Source organism: Tachyglossus aculeatus, chromosome 10, assembly GCF_015852505.1.
Source record: "Tachyglossus aculeatus isolate mTacAcu1 chromosome 10, mTacAcu1.pri, whole genome shotgun sequence".
NCBI classification, from domain to species: domain Eukaryota; kingdom Metazoa; phylum Chordata; class Mammalia; order Monotremata; family Tachyglossidae; genus Tachyglossus; species Tachyglossus aculeatus.
In genome coordinates this window covers 11,618,043-11,636,226 of record NC_052075.1, presented here as the reverse complement: position 1 = coordinate 11,636,226, position 18,184 = coordinate 11,618,043, and the positions used below count along the sequence as shown (strand labels likewise).

At 42.6% G+C, this 18,184-nt stretch overlaps 1 protein-coding gene across 2 annotated transcripts in view; it reads right to left on the bottom strand.

The window, feature by feature from the left end:
- Positions 1–18,184, bottom strand: part of STIM2 (stromal interaction molecule 2) — an 81,746-nt gene that overhangs the window by 29,389 nt on the left and 34,173 nt on the right. The window contains exon 2 of one of the 2 annotated variants that reach the window (XM_038752353.1): positions 15,231–15,283. The exons of the other annotated variant lie outside the window; for it this stretch is intronic. The gene's annotated coding sequence lies outside the window, so the exon portion shown is untranslated. The remainder of the gene's footprint in view (positions 1–15,230; positions 15,284–18,184) is intronic. 2 annotated transcript variants of the gene reach the window in all.

Below are 18,184 nucleotides of genomic sequence, written 5' to 3'. Positions count from 1 at the left end.
TCTTCCTACTCAACAAGAACCTGCAGAGAGTCACCCTGACTTGGTTGCCAAAAATCCCACAATGTAGCTGCACTACGTGTACGCCCCCCCCACAGACTCTGATCAACAGAAATACGCAAGTCAGGCTTTCTTTCTAGCTCGCTGATGATTTCCTTACAAATCTCAGCAAAAACAAAACACAAAAACCCAAAAACCTAATATGGTCTCCAGCTACCCTAGACTTCAAAACGCTCCCACAATCTCCAAAAGGGTAGAGTTGACAAGACTTGCTTTGCAGCTACGGCTGTACAGAAATTAGGGCATTTTCCATAGCAGCTTTTGAAATACATTCATGTCAATTTCTACATAGACAAACCTGACTTGGTCAACTTAGGAACTTTAGGGCAAATCCGAATCAATGGTTCGACCTCTACAAATTGGGTCTGTTGATAACCTGTGCTGAGGTTTTACTCCAACAGCTTCACTAGTTCAGAGACCGGGCTTCAAAATCAGAACGGTGAATATACTTCGAACTAGCAACGTTTGCACAATTAACCACAGACACTTGGTAATTTGAAGAAGGAAGGCATGCCTCCTGCACGATACTTCCTCCATGGCAGAACTCTAAAGAACGAATCAAGTTGTTCCACAGCAATACACTTTGCTCCTCTAACGCCAACTTCCTCACTGCCCCTTGATCAGTGAATCAATCAATGGTATTTATTGAGCATTAACTATGTGGACAACACTATACTAAGCACTTGGGAGAGTACAAAACTACAGAATTAGAGGATTATACGTTCCCTGCCCAAAACGAGATTACAGTCCAGAGTCTTGAGCTCATATAGCTCACTGCCTATCCCTTGCCCAGATCCTGCCTCTAGCCTGGAAACTCCGTTTCCCTTCATATCCAACAGACCATCACTCTCCCCACCTTGAAAGCCTTATTAAAATCACATCTCCTCCAAGAAGTCTTCCCCGACTAAACCCTCATTACCCCTACTCCACCCTTCTGTATCACTTTTGCATGTGAATTTGGCCCCTTCACTCAGTCTACCCTCAGTCCCACAGAACCTATGTACATACCCATAATTACTTTATATTCATATCCACCTGCCCCTCTAGACTGTACGCTCCTCGAAGGCAGGAAACATGACTACCAAATCTGCTATACTGTACTCTCCTAAGCATTTAGTACCTTGCTCTCTGCACCGTAGTGCTCAATAAATATAATTAATTGATTAGGTGTACTACCAGGTCTAACTCAGTCATACCAACAAGGCAAAGATTTGAAAATCCCTCTATTTAACTGTCTCGAATGAAGTGGTCAATTTTGCAGAATGAGTCGGTTAAGTCGTTAACTCACTGGATGTTCAACTGATCTCCTTGCCCTTGCCCAGTAGAGGATGGGACCTCATGAGGAAAGCAGAGCAACACTGAACTTCTTTGGGTCTGCTAGCCTGAAATGTAGAGAGGTCCAAACTCTGACGATCAGTAGTATTTTTTTTTTAGAGGAATTTGGTAAATGCATATTTTGTGCCAGGCACTGTACTGAAAACTGGAGTAGACACAAGCTAATCAGGTTGGACACATTCCCTGCCCAACATGGGGCTCACAGTTTTAATCCCCATTTGACAGATGAGGTAACTGAGGCACAGAGAAGTGAAGTGGCTCACCCAAGTTCACACAGCAGACAAGTGGTAGAGCCAGGATTAGACCCCAGAAGGACTCCCAGGCATTTACTGAGAGCTCAATATGTGCAGAACAATGCACTGAGCACTTGGGAAAGTACAACACAATCAGTAGACACAATCCAAACCCACAGTCTACAACCAAGCCTACAGTCCAAGCTTACAGTCCTCCTAGAGTGGGGAAGGACCAGACGGGCTTTAAAACATGGGGCTTTTAAACTGCTGGCCCATTTAACTGCCCCCAAAATATAGGTGCTTATTAGGCTTGAAATCTGGATAAGGGAGAGAAAATGGCAGATGGAGAGAAGTAGGATAGCAAGCTATTTATCTGCTCCTCTTACTATAAAAACTGTGTTTACCTATAAACCAAGCTACATGTCCTAAACTATTCAAGTGCTCTCATGTCTCCTTTCCATCATTAATAAAACTGCATGTGGCTTAAACAAAATGAAACTACATATGGAGGATTCTTCCAATGTTCAGGTACCTGTGGGGAGAGGCAGGCATTACGATCAAGCATCAAGTATTTTTTTTTATATATATTATTACAACTGAAGCACATGACTGCTTTCACAACATAGCTGGTGACCACTTTCTAATCCACCCTATATTTGGTTGAGAAGTCCAATGTTTCAGCTCCTGGATTTATGTTCATGAGAACCTTGGATCTTACAGTCTTTTTTAGATAAACATTTCTGAATTTTCTCTTTCCCAGAGGAGGAGCAAATTCTGACATCCATGGCTGTACGACTCACAAACTGAAACAAAGTTACGTTATTTATAACCATATCAGCGATGTAACTGCAAAACCAAAAAAAAATGGTAATGACAAGAACAATTACAGCAGGAAGAGAAACTCAAATGAACCTGTCACCCGGGTGACACTGCATTTCACAGGCAAACCCAATTTCACCTTTACGTGCCACTGTCATGCACCATGACACGATATCGCAATATGAGATGACTGAAATCTATTTTGCATATGAAACGACGAGGCTTAGCCCCACAACGACGACTTTCAGTGGAAAGGTCCATTTCACTCAAGAATCGTATGGGCTTTGAAGAAATTAAAGATGCCTTAAAGTCATCAGGGTTAGATTTCACTGGGAACACGCTTCATAGACTGAGCGGTGCCACGTCTGAGCAAGACGATAGATGATCAGCTGCTGGCCACAGTCACAGGGGCTTATCTTTAGAACAGTGCCAGGTTGGGAGGCTCTCTCTCACTTCGCAGGATGGTTAGTGGGGGCATGCCTTTGTGACACGGCTAAAATTCCTGTAATGCCCTCTATATTTGGCCACTCACTAGTCAGACCCACTGGCTGCAGCAAGTTCAGAATGTGCTATCTGGTGGTGCTAGGTGGGCAGAGGGTGGGGGCGAGAGGAAGAAATCAGTTCATACTTTCCACTGCCCGCCTGTTGTTATGCCAGGGTTTTGCCTTCAGTTTCTAGGAAGTGGGGATACATTCATTCAATCGTATTTATTGAGCGCTTACTGAGTGCAGAGCACTGTACTAAGCACTTGAGATACTGGTTGGCTATAGGTGATGAAGATGATAGCTGAACTATTATTTTAAAAATCAGAGTAGAACACCTTACTTCGGAGAGGCGAAGAGAAAACCAACGGGGTCTTGGGACAAGGTTATAGATTTTTAAATCCCACATTAATATAATAATAATAATAATGGCATTTATTAAGCGCTTACTATGTGCAGAGCACTGTTCTAACCTCTGGGGTAGATACACAGTAATCAAGTTGTCCCACGTGGGGCTCACAGACTTAATCCCCATTTTACAGATGAGGTAACTGCAGGCCCAGAGAAGTGAAGTGACTCGCCCAAAGTCACATAGCTGACAAGTGGTGGAGCCGGGATTTGAACTCATGACCTCTGACTCCAAAGCCCGGGCTCTTTCCACTGAGCCACGCTGCTTCTCAATGACTCAAGCATATAAATCCAATATGGTTCATTCATTCATTCACTCAATCAAATTTACACGGGACTTGCCAACAAAACAAAAAACTCACATGTGAGGCTTATGAATCAGAAGCTTCATTTCTGGCTGAGGTAAACCATTCAATTGAGTGTGAGAATTATAAACTGGCATCTTTATTTTTGACCTGAGGCAAATCATTCAACTTTTCTGGGCCTCCCTTCCCTCATGAAATTATTGATTCCCTCATTATGAAATAAAAACACTTTGCAAAAATCTGACATGTTGAAGAAGCAAAACCTATCAGATGAGTTTTTTTATGTTTTAAAGGGGTTAGGCTGAAGGGCAAGTATCAAAATAGGAGAAAATATTCCCATCCCTTCTTCATTTAAGCTAAGTCAAATCAAATATCAATGACAGGAGAGCTTATCAGGGCAAGGGATCTGAGGCACACTCAGGGTGTCAACTGAATCTGATCCAAACACAAGAAAAAAAAATGATAGTTTGATGGTTTTCAACTAGATAGAAGTGCATTCTATGTATATGTAAAAGTCTCAGTGGAATAATCTGAAAAATGTACTAACATGTAATGTAGATTCCATGGCCCACAAAGGTACTAGGCACTTGAGGTATATTTTAAAAAACAGATCACATCTCTGTTCTTAAGGAACTTCCTTCTAATGCAAGTAAATCAAAACATAAGCTTTCTTATCTTGTCCACATGGATTTAGATGAAGGAGCTAATGTAACAAAAACAGATCAAAGGCAGTGATTCTTTTCCTTTGAGTACCTCTTGGAAAGATAGAAAACCTACTGAGAGGTAAAGCTACTTCAGACAAACTTCATTTCTTCCTCTTCTCTTAAAGCTTTTTTCCACAGGAAGATTTATCTATCTAGTTACAACCAGCACTTAGAACAGTGCTTTGCACACAGTAAGCGCTTAACAAATACCATCATTATTATTATTACCAAGACTGCTGCATATTCAGGGACCTTTGGAATCTTAAAGCTTGTTTCCCTATCAATATCTGTCTTCATGAAAAAACATTTTAATGTCAGAAAAGGCATATGAATTGCTCATTATTCGGTGTTATGTGGAAGTCTACAATTTTGGGAATTAATGGAATTTGTCTCCTTATAGGGTGAGTCACAGTACTACGAAGGGCCAAGTTTGTGGTTTAGGATCTGAGGCCTTTACATTCCCCAAATATCCAATTAGGTCTCTTTAAGGTCAAAACACACACAAAGACACACACACACACACACAAAAAAAAAAAAACCACACACTCTCACTCTCTTTCTCTATGGCACTAAGTAAAATGTCACCCACCCTGTTAGTGGAAGAGCAGATAAATCTCCAGTCAGCCATTTAACCCACTGAGTCATACTGGCCTTTCAATCTCTCAAAACCCCACATGCCCTTTTGGTATGCTGATCTTGAAACAAGGAAAGTGAGTATCATATCCCTAAAGACCAAACTATCTTGGCAAGCCAGTCACTGGGCCTTAAGCAGCATCATTCACCCCTTCTTGTTTTGCCTCGGGCTGCCCAAGTTAACTTTTCAAAAGCATAACACACTTTAAAAGAAAATAAATGTAGGAAGACAGCTTCCTATTTTCCTCTTTTTCCCAAGAATGCTTCATTTTTTGATGGGTTCCCTTTCCAGGAGCCTGATCAATTTCTTTAGACTTTCCAGCTCCATCACAAATATCACCACAGCATTTCTGGGATTGGGATCTGAGAGTTTCAAGACAGTCCCTGAAACAGTCTCTTCTGAAGGAGCTAAGGCCAAAAGCAGGACAAGGATGGATGGATGGATGCCTCTGGGGACCAAACATGAGTAAGGGCAAGCCCTGCAACTCATTCACACTGGAATCTTAGAATTCACAACTGCCTTGAAAAAAATAAAGCAACACAAAGATGGACAATGGATGCAAGTTTCCTTAGTTGTAAGGTGACAAAGTTACATTCTTTCAGCAGGGAAAACAGCCCTAAGGATTGTGGCTGTTTGGACCCTCCCCCTGAAGATCTCCCCCCCCACATTCCTCTCCCATTCACCCCTCTTCCCCCACTACTCTGCCACCCCTTCAAGGAACTTTGCATTTGGTTTCTGAGCGAGAAGTTGATTTTTTTTTAATTCATACTTAATTTGTGCATTTTTCTTCTAACCATAGCATGCAGAAAAAATATCCCCCACGATATTCATGCTTAATCTAATGCACTGAAAATCATTCACCTATATGACTTTGAAAGTATCAAATCAATCAATTGTATTTAGTGAGCGCTGAGTGTGTAAAGCGCTGTACTAAGCATTTCGGAGAGTACAATATAACAGAGTTGGTAGCTCCGTGCTCACAAGGAGTTTACAGTCTGTAGGGGGAAACTGACATTAAAATGAATTACGGATATGTACGCTCGACAGCATAAGACAAGACATAAGTGCTGTGGGGCAAGTAAAGGCTACAAATCTAAGTGCAAGGGCAACACAGAAGGGAATAGGAGAAGAGGAAATGAGGGATAAGAGGGGGAAGGCCTCTTGGAGGAGGTGTGCTTTTAATAAGGTTTCGAAGGTGGGGAGCATGATCGTCTGTCAGATATGAAGGGGGAGGAAGTTCCAGGACAAAGGCAGGTCGTGGTCAAGGGACAGGGTAAGTGGCAAGATAGATGAGACAGATTTACAATGAATATGTTGGTGCTGGAGGAGCAAAATGTGTGGGCTGGGTTAAAGTACAAAATCAGAGAGGTAAGGTAGGAGGGGCAAGGTGATTGACTGCTTTAAATAATAATAATGGCATTTACTAAGCGCTTACTATGTGCAAAGCACTGTTCTAAGCGCTGGGAAGGTTACAAGGTGATCAGGTTGTCCCCCGGAAGGCTCACAGTCTTAATCCTCAAGCGCTTAGTACAGTGCTCTGCACACAGTAAGCGCTCAATAAATACGACTGAATGAAATCCTTATTTTACAGATGAGGTAACTGAGGCACAGAGCAGTTAAGTGACTTGCCCAAAGTCACACAGCTGACAATTGGTGGAGCCTAGATGTGAACCCATGACCTCTGACTCCAAAGCCCATGCTCTTTCCACTGAGCTTCACAGCCAGTGATACGGAGTTTCTTTTTGATGCAGAGGTGGGTGGGCAATCATCGGAGGTTCTTGATGTGTGGGGAGATGTGGACGGAACTTTTTTTTAGAAAAATGATCAGGGCAGCAGAATGAAGCAGACTGGAGTGGGGAGACACAGGAGGCAGGGAGGTCAGCAAGGATGCTGACGCAGTAATCAAGGCAGGATACGATAAGGATTTGGATCAACATGGTGGCATCTTGGATGAAGCAGACAGGGCAGATTTTAATTGATGGTTTGAAGGTAGAACAGACAGGATTTGGCGACCAATTGAATAAGTGGATTGAATGAGAGAAATGAGTAGAGGATAATGCCAAGGGTATGGGCTCTTGAGACAGAAGGATGGTGATGCTGTCTACAGTAATAGGAAATATATGGTTTCTAATCCTTTCTCCACCACCATTTTTTAGGGGATTTTTTAAGCACTTACTATATGTCAAATACTATTCTAAGCATTGGGGTAGGTACAAGTTAATTAGATTGGACAGGGTCCCTTGTCCTGCATGGGACTCACGGTCTAAATAAGAGGGACAACAGGTATTCAATCCCCACTTTAGGAAACAGACACAGAAAAGTCAAGTTAATTGCCCAAGGTCACACAGCAAACAATTGGTAGACCTGGGATTAGAACCCAGGTCCTCTGACTCCCAGTTCCAGATTCTTTCACTAGGTCATGTTGCTTCCCATTTTTCTGTGTGTGTCCTGGGGCAAGTCAATTAACTTCTCTGCGTCTGAGAAGCAGCATGGCTTAGTGGAAGGAGCCCGGGGTTGGGAGTCAAAGGTCATGGCTTCTACTCCTGGCTCTGCCACTTGTCAGTTGTGCAACTTTGGGCAAGTCACTTAGCTTCTCTGTGCCTCAGTTATCTCATCTGTAAAATGGGGACTAAGACTGTGAGCCCCACATGGGACAACCTGCTTACCTTGTATATCCCCCAGCACTTAGAATAGTGTTTGGCACATGATGATGATGGCATTTATTAAGCACTTACTATGTGCAAAGCACTGTTCTAAGCGCTGGGTAGATTACAAGGTGATCAGGTTGTCCCACAGGGGGCTCATCCCCATTTTACAGATGAGGGAACTAAGGCACAGAGAAGTCTAGTGACTTGCCTAACATCGCACAGCAGACAAGTGGCGGAACCAGGATTGAACCCATGCCCTCTGACTCCAAAGCCCGGGCCCTTTCCACTGAGCCACGCTGCTTCTCCTTAAGTGCTTAAGAAATACCAAAATTATTATTATTATTATAAAATGGGGATTAAGACTGTGAACCCTAAGTGGGACAGGGACAGGGTCCAACCCTACTATCTTGTATCTACCCCAGAACTTACAACAGTGCCTGGAACAAGTACGTTAAAGAAAGTCAGGGGGAGGTCAGGGTTTGCTTCTATTAATCCTGTTAGAGCATGAAATCATAAATCAATAGTTCCGTTGGAGATGCAAAAAGGAATCTGATCACAATTAATCACAGCTTTAAAATGTTCCTTCTAAAAATGAAGCCGCCATCATTAGCCCCCCTTCTCCTTTCACTCCCAAACCAATTCTGTAACCTGCCAACCACGGGTCCAATGTGCCAGTCTCGATGTCCCTGACCCACCGCCTCCCTGCCCGTGGGTGACCCAAAGTCAGGGAGTCAGGGTTGGGAGGAGAAAGGGCAGTGGAGGAAGGGGAAGTGGATGGGAGAGGGCCCCAAAAGCCTTTCCCAAGCTTTTTCTACTATCCCTCATCTCCCCGTCTCTGCTTGCCTTGCCCAAGCCCCAGCCCCAGTGGGCAAGTCTTCCAGGTGCAGAAGAGATTGGGGCAGAGGAGGCAGCAACTGCCTGGAGCCGAAGGAAAAAACAAGTTTCTGAATCAGAGTCAGAACTGAGGGAGCTGAGGGCAGACTGAGAAGTAAGCCCTCAGAGCTGTGAGGGGGGCCATGAGACCCTCAGGAATGGGCAGGATCTGGCATTGATAAATTTACTAAAGATGAGTGAGCCCACTGTCACTTCAAGAAATGACAAACGTGGAGCTGGTTAATTTTACAGCCTCAGCAACTCCAACAGTTGATCAAAGTGCTCTGGCCATCAATCCCAGGCCTGGACTCCAAGTCAGTAGCTGAGGACCTCCTTTAAGGAAATGATACCCCAAATTATTGCCTGTATAGTCATATGTTCCAACACCAAATTCTGCTCCTTCTTGACATTCAATGATTTTAATATTAGTCATATTCCTCTTAACCTCTCTCCTTCAAATCAGTATAGGTAGTTAATTCTCCCCCCTCTCCAAACACCTCTATCCCAATCCTCTTTCCCACACCACTTTCCCGGGGCTGTCCCCCCATTTTGACTGCTTTCTTGGACTTGGTCCTCAACAGCTAAATAAGGAAAGAAATTAACTCTGCTTACTTCGCTAAAACAGTTTTGGAGCTAAATCTACAGCAACTCACCCTCAAAAGATTAAATGAACAGAGTGTCCCTCTAAACTTATAAACATAGCACCTGTTCTTCTTTCTGGCATTCAAAAACTCAGTATGGACAAATGATCTAATTACCTAAAAGCTGATTCTCTCCACATTTCACTGCAAGTTGCTACAAGAGTAGTTGTATTCTTTGAACCTTGTTAAACCGGTTCCTTCCAGAATATTGACGTCTGTATTCACCAGAAGACAATCAGGAAAACTTTTCAGCCATTTAATCACTTACATTCATTCCTCCTTTGCTATTGTCAGGTGGACTAAGCACATCATTGGCTAGAAAAGAATTCACATATGCTAGGCAAATACTGATCTTATTAGTCCATGGAAATGTATCAAGGGATTTCCAAATTGGCTAAATGCAAAAGTCAAATCCCCAACTACTTTAATATTTAATAAAACTTGTTTTTTAAACAGGCCACTCCCCAAGGAAGATCTCTGTATCCTTCTGGGACCCATAACTAAGTTCCCCAATGCTATTCTTGGGCGCCCTGGCTTTCCACTAGTTGCCGTTTCCACATCTGTTGAGGCCTCTGGGGGATTTGCATCAATGGCAGTTCATGAATATTCTGTTCTTCCTTTCCCTCACAGCACTGGTTGAAGGCAGCAGTGGCATAACTGCCAGCTGTATTACTGTGGAAAAGGGGAGATGACAGGGCCTAAATCCCCAAACAGGGATAACTTAAGGGGCCACTAGGCCTGATGGAAAGAAAAAAAAAAAACCCAAAACCCAAAAACCCTGTTACTTGGTCATGGTACTGGTGCTTGTAAGCCTTCCTCCAAGAGATCACATGTTTCAGGATTTACTGGCACCTACAGTCCTGAAAGCACTGTTGGGCCATGTTCTAAGGATGCCAAAATGAAATGGAAAGAAAAGCCTGTTCACCCAGAGAAGGGAAATGGGTAATACTTATTCTAATAAATGAACTAAGTGGCTCTTATTTTCACTTGGTTTCCTGGTGGAGAATGGCAAATGGGTGAACCATGGAAGGCGTAAACCCTTGGGCTTTTTCCAGGGGCAGGAGGAAAAGGCGGCCCAACTGTACGCCTTGATACAGGAGCCCTACTGCTAGCCATTTTGTCACCACGTTTTCCAGGCTTAAGGTCCATTTTGGGCTGTGGAAGCAGGGTTAGCACTCTGGAGCTCATGCTGCTCTAACATTTCCCGATGTCTCTTCACATCTCGAAACTGCACGCTGATTTTTGATGGTAAAAACATGATTTTCCTTGCCCACTACCTAACCTGGAATCATGATCAGCCTGGCTCAGAGAACTTCCAGGTACAACTGAGCAAAACCTAGGCCACCTCAGAAAATCCAGGATGGACCTGGGAGAAGCATTTTCTCCTACCATATTAGCCAGGTGAGTCTGCTGAGCCTGGAGGAGAGAACTGGCCTTCCTCTTCCACAGTCTCAAGAAACAAAAAAGCTAAATAGTGAAAAAAATCCACAGTGCCCAAGTCCAGCAATAACAATAATAATAATAATAATAATAATGGCATTTGTTAAGTACTTACTATGTGCCAAGTACTGTTCTAAGCACTGGGATAGATACAAGGTAGTCAGGTTGTCCCATATGGCGCTCACAGTCTTCATCTCCATTTTACAGATTAGGTAACTGAGGCACAGAGAAGTTAAGTGATTTGCCCAAAGTCATACAGCTGACAAGTGGCGGAGCCAGGATTAGAACCCACAACCTCTGGCTCCCAAGCCCAGGCTCTTTCCACTACTGCTTCTCCAATACAAGGCACACCTAAAAATCAGGTACTGAATGGTAGCACATTAATCATTTAAAAACTGACAGTTCTATTTAATACAAAATTAATTTTCTACAGACTCCAGGGAGGCTGCAGAGATTATCCACTTTGGCACTCCTGTAAACTAATCCTGATTCAACAAGGAAAAAAAAAAATCTCATCACAGCCTAGAAACCAACTCACTAAATTAAAATCCCCCCCTCCTTCCTTTAAAGCTTCCAGTTACATTCCCATACACAGTAGTATATTTAAAATGCATCCCATATTGTCAGATTCATTCAACACAGAAGCTGTATTACAGACAGATTATTAATGAGGAAAGCTACTGAGGTCACCAGATGTAACCTCTGACCAACATTAAAGAACTCACCCTGCATTCTAGAGTAGGTTCTTCTGTACTACGGCCAAAGGTTGACTCAGAAATCAGGCATAACGAACCCCTTACATTTTTATTTTTCAGATAACTCTGATATTCAGACATTTTAACAATAAAGACCCACCCCAGAATATATTAATCCAAGGAAACATTCTAGAGACTGTTTGCTGACCTACTCCAGTATATGTAAGCTCCACCTCCGATATTATGTCCAATCCATGCAGATAAATCAGTTCCTTCACCACCTCGCCTCACCCCATCCCGTTTTTCCCTGTTCCTGGTTGCTTTTCTGCCTCTCCCACCCCACCACCAATTCTCCCTCTGCACTGACCAGCAAAGTATAGACATTATTATGGTTCTTTTTTCTTCTTTAATCCTATGTCACCCCTGACAACCTCTCAGTGACCCGCCCCCAAAGTCACCAGGACAGAGATAGTGACATATTGGGGTGGGATGGCATCCCATCTCTACTACAGCAGGGGTGATAATAATAATAATAATAATGACAATAATAATAATGGTATTTGTTAAGCGCTTACTATGTGCCAAGTATAGTGCTAAGTACTAGGATATACACAAGATATACGGGGCAGATACAAGAGTCCCTGTCCAAGAGAGGCTAACAGTCTACATTGGAGGGAAAACAGATATTTAATCCCCATTTTATAGATGAAGAAACTGAGACACGGAAAAGTTAAGTAATTTGCCCAAGGTCAGCACATAGTAAGCGCTCAATAAATACCACTGATTGAAGTGGCAGAGCCAGGATTAGAACTCATGCCTATAATGTAGATTATAAGCACTCCTCTAGACGGTACGCTTCCCTCTAGACGGTAAGGTCACTGTGGGCAGGGAACAAGTCTTCCAACTCTGTTATACTGTGCTCTCCCAAGCACTTAGTACAGTGCTCTGCACACAGTAAGTGCTCAATACAAAAAATTGATTGATTGATATCTGCACTTAGAACAGTGCTTTGCACATTGTAAGTGCTTAACAAATGTCATCATTATTTATTATTATTATGAAAAGCTATACTTGCTAAGACGTGCTGGTAAGATTTGCCTCACCGTCACTTTCTAATGCAGTCTGAGGCCTCACATTTTGACATAAGCTTCCCCGCCCTACCTCCTTCCCTTCCCCACAGCACCTGTATATATGTATATATGTTTGTACATATTTATTACTCTATTTATTTATTTTACTTGTACATATCTATTCTATTTATTTTATCTTGTTAATATGTTTTGTTTTGTTCTCTGTCTCCCCCTTCGAGACTGTGAGCCCACTGTTGGGTAGGGACCGTCTCTATATGTTGCCAACTTGTACTTCCCAAGCGCTTAGTACAGTGCTCTGCACACAGTAAGCTCTCAATAAATACGATTGATTGATTGATTGATTGAAGATGGAAAAGCAAGGCTGCTAGCCCATAAACGGGAAGCAATGAGGCAGGTGGCAGCAGCCGTCAGGTCCGCCACAAAGGAGGAAACTGAAGACGAAAGGACCTAACCACTGTACTACACAGTATAGTTCAGGTTGAAGGTAATGTGGGAAGGGGAGGGGGTGTGTGTGTGTGTGTGTGTGTGTGTGTGTTGGCATGAAGGGGGTGGGGAGGAGGGGGAAATGTCACCAGAAACAGTTTTGGGAGCAAGGAGGGAGCATGGAGCGGAGGAGAGAAGCGAGGCATGGAACTACTGACCTAATTTACACCCTAGAAGCAGCTCCCACCCTCAGCAAGATCTGATTCATTGTGATACCTTGAAGATGAGGGGAGAGATGGTGAGATATTGCAGAGGCTGCAGCTAGAAATAGAACCCCGGAATCCAGGCCTCCACACTTGTGGGCAGTAATCTGTGAGGCCCTGAGCAGCCTTCCGGGTAAGGAGTTCAAAGGTGCCTAGTTGTTTGCTACAAGGCACTTTCTGAAGACAAATTCTTCATCAAAGTCAAATAACCGCTAACAGTCGGCAGAACAAACTTCAACTTTGCAGCCTCCTGCAGTAGTACTAGTAACAGTATTTAAGTGCTTACTGTAGGCAAATATATCATATTACAGCTCCTCATTGATTTAATGTTGTGATGCCACACTGAATTCTTTTAACAAAAATTAAACAATAATTGATATTTAACAATCCAGTAATGCAAAGGAATTGCATATTATGGAACAGATTTCCACCATCCCCCACCCTATAACTCTTACATATTTATCTTTTCTATTTTTTTCCTTTTTCCCACTTGTAATTTAATTTAGTGCCTGTCTTCCCTACTAGATTACAGGATGTTTGAAGGCAGGGATCCAGTCTACTAATTCTATTGCAATCTCCTAAATGTTTAGTACAGTGGGCACTCAATAAATACTACTGACAGATTCTCATTGATAGCACAGATGTTTATGGGAAAATATACCCCATGGCGTGACCACTCACAATATAGCCATATTTTCAAGTATCATAACCACACTGTACCACATGCTGGACCCGTGCAGACGTTACCAAGTGCAATCACCTACTGAGGTTAAAAACCTCCTAGTTACCTTTACTCGTAGGTTTGAACTTTGTAACATTTCCTGTAAATTCACTTGAGAGCCTTTCTCTATTGCATAACCCTATAACGTGTTTAAATATGGCAATCTATAAGTATTATGGCATTTTTGCAGCAGACACCAGCATATTACTAACCATTACTAGTCAAGTCACGAAGACTGTATACGAGTCCTACTAAATGTGCATCAGATTATAGCCATCAGTGCAAGGATGCTAATATAATTTAGAAAATATCTACTTTCTCTTACATCAAATATTAGATTTTTTTTCTCCCACTGTCACTTTAGAATTTGTTCCACACCTGCTTGGCTTAAAGGAAAAGATGACCAAACCATGGAACTGCTACAAAATTAAATTGCACTGTAACAAAGGTATCCAAATCAAACCTACCTCTTTCCAAATGTATTAAGGATTAAAATTGATACTCCTGGCTTACTCCTTACTCCTTATTCTTACTCCTGACTTCAAGGCTTTCATTCACTCTGCCGGACTTAACATTCTCCCATGCTCTTGTTACCTCGCAATACATATATATTAGTTTTTCCTCCTGCTTCAGCTTGCTGTAAATAGTATATGCCCGTCTCCCCATTCGACTGCAAGCTCCTTCAGGGAAGAGCCTGTGTCTCTGATTCTCTCCCAATCATTTAGTACGGGGGTCAGTGCACAAGAAATTACACTGATTGGCTGATGCTACAGAAGGTAGATTAACAAAAATACAGAAAAGCCAACTGCTACAAGGCTCGTGATGAGGAGCCTTTCATTTCTAAATAGCTGACACGTCACAGAATTCAGAAAATTTGAACTTTCTGAATTATACTTCACATGGACAAGTGAACACTGTCAGAATTGAAAAGAAAGATCTTCAGGTATTTCCATTCTTTAGACTTCTGGAAAAACTAGTATGTTATCTTGGAAAAGTTCTGCACATTCCCCTCCAGTTGGCCGAGGTCCTTTGAAATTCATTTAGTTGCATATTCACAGCTTACAAAATTTCAATTATCAGAAGATACAAAAAAAACCAGACAGGCCAGAAAACTTACACAGAAAAGAAGGGAAAAAACTTAGAACTGTTAATATTTGGGGGAATTATTATACATAGGGAAAGTTCTTTTTCTCTTCTTAAGGTATGGGATAAATGATTAGTCCTATTTGGGAGAGAACTCAACGTTAATAAATCTCTTGCAATGTTTGGCTAACATGCATTTCACTAAATAGAAACTGACAGCAAATGCCTCCCCAATGACCAAGAAAGTCAGGGCATATCTCTGTGTGGCCATTTTCCCCCTGATGATAAAGGAAGCACCTCCTGATTAGTGTCAGCCCTTCATAACTAGATTGTCCCATCACAAACAGTGACAAGTGGCTAGCCCTCAGTTTTTACCTTCTGGGCAAGGTTCTGCTACTGTACTTCCAAACTGGAGGTCTCGTTTGAGTCTGTGAACACAGCAGAGGAGAAATGTAGAGCAATTCAGGTGGGAGAAAAAGAATACTTAGAAAACCATACTGATGCAGTTCAGCACACACACGGAATTCAGGAAAATGGCTGTTTTTAGTAGGAAAAATGAATACATGGACTAGAGAAATACACCCTGAAAAGGTCCTTGGAAAAAGCAACCTAAAAACGTGACAATTTTCCAAGCTCCTTGAGAGGGTAAAGCCTCAGAAATATTCTGGAGAACAAGATTCAAAAGAGATGACAAGGTTAATTAGGCATCTGTTCTCGGCTTTCAATCTCAACGAACTGATACATTTCCATTACAATATGGCCACTAAAAAGGAGAGATTAAGAGAAGTATAAAAGGGGGACCAAATTCAAATATGCCAGGCTTAATTTTTGAATACAATGGTCAAATGACATACTGTACATCTAAGGTGTGGGTCTTTGGTTCTCTAACTTTGGACCTGCCAAACTCCCTCAACTGTGCAATATCCAGCCAGCACTGAAAGAAGAGAAAGAAGGGGAAAGACGGAAGTAGGACAGTCAAATCAATTAATCTACTCGCCTGGAAATAGCAGAGACAGAGGCTTGTGAGCAAAGGAAGACCAATAAGTCCATTATTAAGTCTTTGAAACCACTGACTTGACTGTATTGGCTATGCCACAAAGTGAATTATTTGGTTAGAAAGAGCAAAAATTTTCAAGTACCAACATGGAATGTTAACCCAATTTTGCTTATTGAAATTACGGAGTTTAATTCACTCTGAAATGTTTTGGATCAACACTTTTGCTACTGTCCTAATATCAAACCAATTTAAGACCTAGAAAATATTTGTAGATAGCTTGATTCCTTCAAAAATGTATAGTATCTATTCTTTCTACTGATAATACTACTTTAAAGAGAGAACAAGGAATACTAGGGATTGTAATTTTAACATCACAGAGCTGGACACTACTTCAAAAACTCTCCTCACTTTAAAGCAAATATATTCCGAATACAATGCTGAGCTAGTGAGAGCTAACGGATGATTTCCCTTCATCTAAAAATATCATACTAAGGCACACAACAACAGCAGCCAGGGCAGGCTAACAGCATAAAGGTAAGCAATCCCAGGGAGAACAACAAATCCATTAAACAGTTTAAAGAAAACTGTCAGTCGTATCCAAGTGGTGATATTCCAAGAGTCGAGCAAAACCCATACAGAACCGTGGTAATTGACAATATCTTCAAGACTTCTAGGATTTGGAGAGTGTTTACACCTTGTTAAGTCCTGAGAAGTTTACAGAACAGGTAAGATTTGAGGCGATTATAATAGTGGCATGTTAAGAACTTACTATACGTCAAGCACTGTACTGAGCGCTGGGCTAGAACCAAGATAATCAGGTCCCATCTGGGGATCACAGACTAAATAAGAGAGATAAGGAAGCCACATATCTAACGGTGGGAAAGAGCAATAAGGGAAATTTTAGAATTAGAATTTCCAACAGCCTCTTAAAAATGAAGGTTTAACAATGAGTTCTGAACACAGCTTCGAAGTAATGGTCTTGGTCTTGGCCTGACTGCTTGCTCCCAAGAAATGTTGGTGTATCTGCTTCCCCAGAGTTGCAGGAAGAAGGGAAGGCCCAGTCTTCGGGTGTTGGGGAAGGGATAGACGGAGCTCCAAGGCACGTGGAATGGCAAGCCAGCCTCCCGGATCCACAGGGAAAGTGGGGTTTCCAATCGCAGCGTAGCACAGAGATGGAGAAGCAGCATGGCTTCGTGGAAAGAACACGGAACTGGGAGTCAGTGGGCCTGGGCTCTAATCCCGGATCTGCCACATGTCTGCTGTGTGAATTTGGGCAAGTCACTTAACTTCTCTGTGCCTCAGTTACCTCATCCGTAAAATGGGGATTAAAGCCGAGAGCCCCTTGTGGGATGTGGATGGTGTCCTACCTGATGATCTTGTACCTACCCCAGTGCTTAGTACTGGGCCTGACACAAAGTACGTGCTTAACAAATATTATGGAGCTGTGCCCTTGAGTCTTAGTTGCTTGAGAAGGAGGACAGCCTAATGTCCACCAGAATACAGGCCAGAATCAATCCATCTGCTGGCTGCTTACTACGATGGCAGCTTGTAACTGGGATGGCAGCACTCAATCACCTTGCCCCCTCCTACCTCACGTCACTACTCTCCTACTACAACCCAGCTGGCACACTTCACTCCTCCAATGCTAATCTTCTCACTGTATTTCAGTCTCATCTATCTCATCATCCACCTTTTGCCCACATCCTGCCTCTGGCCTGGAACGCCCTCCCTCCTCAAATCCAACAGATAATTACTTTCCCTACTTCAAAGAGTTATTGAAGGCACATCTCCTCCAAGAGGCCTTCCCTAAGACTATCTTTACTTTTCTCCCAATCCCTTCTGCGTCATCCTGACTTATTCCCTTTATTCATCCCCCCTCTGGCCCTACGGTATTTATGTATGTATCTGTAAATTTTTTCTATGCTAATGTCTGACCTTATGTCTGACTACTAGCATAATGTCTGACATTATGCTAAAGTCTGACCACTTTTATGCTAATGCTACTGTCAATAAATACGATTGATTGAGGTCAGAGTAATTCCGAGCCGTACCCTGGTTTGATCTAGAGACCCCCTGCAGCCACACAATGAAGCAGGTGGCAGCCTCAATCCAGAAAGCAACCGAATAGGCAGATGGTTCCCTTACTTCCCTTCTCTCTTCCTTGATCTCTTCCAGCTCCACCATGGTTCCTCCATGTCCTCATTCTTGGCTCCTTTCCAAGCAGCCCGGAACAACCAGATTCGGACCCATCTTAACGGAGCACTTCACTATCCTATACGTGGCCCTAAAATATAACTCCCTATGGGAAATGGAACAGATATAGCTCTTTTGC